Raw genomic sequence first — 5,977 nt, forward strand, 5'->3', positions numbered from 1 at the left:
CTATGGGATTGGAGAAATGCATGACATGCCTTGAATTATTGAACATTATTGAATTATACAGATTATTTTCACTGCCCTAAAAATTCTCTGTGCTATGCCTGTTTATCCTCCCCCAATCCCCAACACCTGACAACCACTAACCTTCTTATTGTCTCCATAGTTTTGCCTTTCTCAGAATGTCATATAGTTGGAATCATACAATACATAGCCTTTTCAGATGGTGTTTTTCACTTAGTAATATGCATTTAAGTTTCCTCCATGTCTTCTCATGCTTGATAGCTCATTTCTGGTTAGAGCTAAGTAATGTTCCATTGTCTAGATGTACCAGAGTTTGTTTATCTATTCACCTACTGAAAGACATCTTGGCAGGGCTTAGTGGCTCACACCTGTAATCCCAGCACTTTGGGAGGCCAAGGCAGGCAGATCACCATAGGTCAGGAGTTCGAGACCAGCCTGGCCAAGATGGTGGTGCTACTTGGGAGTCTGAGGCAGGAGAATTGCTTGATCCTGGGAGGCAGAGGTTGCAGTGAGCCAAGTTCTTGTGTGGACATAAGTTTTCAGTTCATTTGGGTAACTACCAAAGAGCATGACAGCTGGAGTGTATGGTAAGAATATGTTTAGTTTTGTTGGAAACTGCAAACTGTCTTCCAAAGTGGCTGTACCAATTTGCATTTCCACCAGCAGTGAATGAGAGTCCTCTTGCTCCACATCCTTGGCAGTATTTGGTGTTTTCAGCCTTCCAGGTTTTGTTCATTGTAATAAGTGTGTATCTCATTGTTGTTTTAATTTGTATTTCCCTGATGACATATGATGTGGAGCATCTTTCATATGCTTATTTTCCTGTAAATCTTCTTCTTTTTTAAATGTATGTTTTTAAAATTGTCATTTTATAGCTCCCCACTGCAGCTGCCCCCAACCCTTCCCTTCGCTGACCACTTTTGCAGGCTTCATGGGGGACCAGGGAACAAGGCTGGAGCCTGGCAGCCTTACTACGCTACCAGCCAGGGAGAATAAGTAACAATTAGAAATTATTACAACAATTAGTGCCCGTACTTGGGGGCTCTGCAAAGTGAGGAGGCCCCAGCTCCTCATTGTACAGGGGTCTATTTGGCAGTGACCTTGTTCTGGACACGGTGATATTCCTTCAGCCTGAGGGAATTGATGTTGATGAACCCGGTGGCATTGATTGGCTCCTAATGGTCCTGCACATTCATGTTCACCAGCTCCTCATTGTAGAGAGACAGTGGGGAGTCCTAGCGGAGGATGTACACCTGGCCCTTGAGGACAGACACCTGCACTTTCCCTTCCACTCATTCCTGGGACTTGGTGATGCAGTGGCGGACACATTCACATTCAGGGCTGTGCCAGAAACTGGTGTACACCAGCTCAGCCAATTTCAAGTCCAGGCCTTGTTTGATTTTGCACACTTACTGGTCCATGGTGAAGGCCTCAATGTCTAAATGAGCGTGGTAAAGGATGGTGTCTGCTGGGGTCTCGTAGATACCTCGGGACCTCATTCCAATGAAGCGGTTCTCCATGATGTCAATAGAGCCAACACGGTGCTTGCCCGCGACTTCGTTCAGGTACATGAAGAGCTCCAAGGAGGTCTGGTGGATGGTGCCATCCTTGATGTTGGTCACCTTCACTGGAACCCCTTTTGTGAACTCGATCTTGAGAATGTCAGGGGTGTTGGGGCTTTGGCTGGGTCCTGGGTCTTCGTGCAGCGACCTGGAGGCGCTTGGTTCTTGGGGCTCTCCAGGATTCCAGCCTCATAGCTGATGTGCATGAGGTTCTCATCCATGCTCCACGGGTTCTTGGGAGTGACTGGGATGGGAATCCCGTGTGGCTTTGCATATTCCATCAGATTGTTGAGGCACTTGAACTGATTGTAGAACTCGAACATGCACCAGGGAGCAATGACCTTTATCTGGGGGGGCCAGCGAGTAGCAGGTGAGCTGAACCGGGCCTGATCATTGCCCTTTCCCGTGGTGCCATGGGACACACACTTGGCCCCCTCCTGCTGGGTGATTTCTACTTGTTTGCGGGCGATGCAGGGCCTGGGGAGAGAGCTGCCCAGGAGGTGGTCCTCATACAGTGTACTGGACTGGATGGCCAGCCAGATGAACTCCTCCACAAACTCTCTGCTGACATCCTCAATGAACACCTTTTTGGCCCCGGGCTTCAGTGCCTGGCTTCCTTGAAGTCTTCCTTCTGGCCGATGTTGCCCAGGTAGGCAATGATGTCATTGCCTTGTTCCTTCAGCCACACGAAGATGCAGGAGGTGTCCAGGCTGCCACTGTAGGCCAGAACCACGGAGCCTCTGCTGGACACAGTGTCTGGGATTGGAGGCGTGAGTTCCCAGCGTCTGGAATCTGTCTTCACAGCTCAGTGAACCACTTGGGCCCAGGCAGTGGTGGCAGGTGATAGAGCCTAAATCTTCTTTAGTGAGGCATCTGCTAAAGTCCTTGGTTCATTTTATTTTGTGTTTTAAAATTTTTGTGGGTGCATAGTAGGTGTATATATTTATGAGATACATGAGATATTTTGATACAGGTATACAATTCATAATAATCATATCAGTTAAATGGGGTATCATCACATCAAGCATTTATCCTTTGTTTTACAAACAATCCAATTATTATTTTTTATTTTTAAATTTTTATTTATTATTTATTTATTTTTTGAGATGGAGTTTCGCTCTTGTTGCCCAGGCCGGAGTGCAATGGTGTGATCTTGGCTCACTGCAACCTCCGCCTCCTGGGTTCAAGTGATTGTCCTGCCTCACCTCCCGAGTAGCTGGCATTACAGGCATGAGCTACCACGTCTGGCTAATTTTGTATTTTTAGTAGAGATGGGGTTTCTCCATGTTGGTCAGGCTGGTCTCGAACTCCTGACCTCAGGTGATCCGCTCGCCTCGGCCTCCCAAAGTGCTGGGATTACAGGTGTGAGCCACCATGCCCCGCCTATTTATTTATTTTTTGAGAATGAGTCTCACTTTGTCACCTAGGCTGGAGTGCAGTGGCAAGATCTTGGCTCACTGCAGTCTCTGCCTCCTAGATTCAAGTGATTCTCCTGCCTCAGCCTCCCAAGTAGCTGGAATTACAGGTGTGTGCCACCACACTCGGCTAATTTTTGTATTTTTAGTAGAGATGGGGTTTCACCATATTGGCCTGGCTGGTCTTGAACTCCTGACTTCAGGTGATCCAGCTGCCTCGGCCTCCCAAAGTGCTGGGATTACAAGCGTGAACCACCACACCTGGCTTACAAACAATCAAACTATACTCTTAAGTTACTTTATAATTTTTACTTAGAAAACTTTTTTCTTTTTTATAGAGATGGGGTCTTGCTATGCTGCCCAGGCTGGTCTCGAACTCCTGGGCTCAAGTGAACTGCCCCTCTAGGCCTCCCAAAGTGCTGGGATTACAGACGTGAGCCACTGCGCCTGGCCTGAGAGTTCACATTTTTTTTCAGAGTGCCTGATAGAGTGCTATAAAGTGCATTTGTACCTTGCTTTTCCATCCTCTCAAAATAATAGAAGATAAAGATCCAGGCTGGGCGCGGTGGCTCACGCCTGTAATCCCAGCACTTTGGGAGGCCAAAGAGGGTGGCTCACTTGAGATCAGGAGTTCAAGACCAGCCTGGCCAAGATGGTGAAACCCCGTCTCTACTAAAAATACAAAAAATTAGCCAGGCGTGGTGGTGGGTGCCTGTGATCCCACCTACTCGGGAGGCTGAGGCAGAGAACTGCTTGAACCTGGGAGGCAGAGGTTGCAGTGAGCCAAGATTATGCCACGGCACTCCAGCCTGGGGGACAGAGCGAGACTCTGTCTCAAAAAAAAAGAAAAAGATAAAAAAGATCCAAAAGTGAATGTGAAAAAATTATCCCAGCAATTAAGGACCTGATATACATTTGGCACATCAGCTCCTGACACCAAAGTGGGGGGTGGCAAGTGTGCTGTCTAGCCTAACTCAGGATTAGAATCAGAGCCTGAGATTCTTGAGAGAATGCCCTTACTGGTAAGGACTGGTAAGCTTTGTGCTGATGACTCAAAGGATGGGCTCTGTGAGTGTAAGGGATTGGACTTGGACCTGTAGCCAGGACGCAGTATTTTCTTATCTTTAACTTCCACAAAGCTCATGTTTATTCTTCTCTCACAAAAGCCAAGCCTAAAGTGCGCTGCTGAAGGAGTTGTTCCTCTTTGGACAGCTGCGTGTGCCCTATAAATGCCCTCCTCAGATGGAGAAGGAGGAGCTGTGTGCATAGCGCTGTGAGCTGGACTGGAAAGCATTTCTGCGGCCCAGTGATACATGCAGAACTACACCCTCGAGAGCCACGGTTCAGTGAAGGGCTAGGAGGGGCTTGCATTCTGGTCATTCATTCACGCGGAAAGGCTCAGCACTATCTCGTGAACCTAGTTTCTGGGAAGTCAGGCAACCTGATTGCACTTACAGCTTGGTAAATGATATACTCTAAGGGCTCATAAAAATTAATCCAGATGCATGCTACAAAGCTGATACCATGAAATCATGAGCAGAGACCTCCTTTCTACTTGAGTCCAGAAAGAGCCAGGCTTTGTGTTGGTCTACATAGTACCGAGAAGGAAAGAGACTCTACTACCACTTTTCACTGTTGAAACTGTCCATTCTCAGCTCCCCTGGAAAGGGCCCTCACACTCCTGCCGTAGACACGAAAAAGGTAATAGATGCCGTGGAAGTGGGAAAAGTTGCCTTTGGAGAGGTTTCTGGAATGTTTTCTAATTTGATTGTCTTTCCAAGTCCCTTCTTTCAATTTAATGAAATAATTATTTTGAAAATAATAATAGCTACCATTTACCAAGGACCTAATATGTACCAATTTATTTACACATGTTGTGTGTTTAATTCTTACCATCATGTACCATGTTCTGTGGCCATATGCCCTGGGAATCAGAAAGAAGAACTTGCCAAGGTCACACAGCCAGGAAATGAGAGTCAATATTCAAGCCTAGATTTCAAAGGGTTAGTATTTAAACCGAGGTTTCTATTCAGACCTAGAAATGAGAGTCAGTATTCAAACCTGCTACCATGGCCCACACTTATATGAATTCTGCCTCATTAAGATAATGTCTGGGTCATTTTTACTTATTTACTCTGGAGGTAAAATGGACTGCAGTCATGTATGTTTCAAGTGGGAGAAAGTAAAAGCCTTAATTTTTTTCCTTTTTTTTTTTGTTGAGACAGAGTCTCACTCTTGTCACCCAGGCTGGAGTGCAGTGGCATGATCTCGGCTCACCGCAACCTCTGCCTCCCAGGTTCAAGTGATTCTCCTGCCTCAGCCTCCTGAGTAGCTGGGACTACAGGCGCACACCACCATGCCTGGCTAATTTTTGTATTGTTAGTAGATACGGGGTTTCACCATACTGGTCAGGCTGGTCTCGAACTCCTGACCTCAGGTGATCCACCTGCCTTGGCCTCCCAAAGTGCTGGGATTATAGGCATGAGCCACTGTGCCCAGCCAATTTTTTTCCTTTCTTCCTTCCTAAGATTCTCTAGCTCTCTTCCGTTGAGAGAGAGTACAGGCAAAGGTGCATGAAATACTTTTGCATCATTTTTTTTGTAAGCACTGCATCAAATATTTGATAGCAATTAGATAGCTAGGGAGCAACTTGATATTTTTAGAAATTGAAAATTTATTTTAGAAAAACAAAGAACGGTTAGGTATATATTAGGTAATTTGCATTTTAGTGTCTAGCATTTTTTTTTAAACCGCTTAAATGTTTTAAAAAATAATTCAAACTGGCCAGGCACGGTGGCTCACGCCTGTAATCCTAGAACTTTGGGAGGCTGAGGCGGGTGGATTGCCTGAGCTCAGGAGTTCAAGACCAGCCTGGGCAACAATGGTGAAACCCTGTCTCTACTAAAATACAAAAAATCAGCTGGGCGTGGCGGTGTGTGCCTGTAGTCCCAGCTACTCGGGAGGCTGCGGCAGGAGAATCGC

At 46.4% G+C, this 5,977-nt stretch overlaps 1 pseudogene; it reads right to left on the reverse strand.

Annotated features, from left to right (window-relative positions):
* Window positions 1-1,061: 1,061 nt before the first annotated feature.
* On the reverse strand, window positions 1,062-4,262 carry LOC101141478 (argininosuccinate synthase-like; annotated as a pseudogene).
* Window positions 4,263-5,977: the final 1,715 nt, after the last annotated feature.

This window comes from Gorilla gorilla, chromosome 2, assembly GCF_029281585.2.
Source record: "Gorilla gorilla gorilla isolate KB3781 chromosome 2, NHGRI_mGorGor1-v2.1_pri, whole genome shotgun sequence".
NCBI classification, from domain to species: Eukaryota; Metazoa; Chordata; class Mammalia; order Primates; family Hominidae; genus Gorilla; species Gorilla gorilla.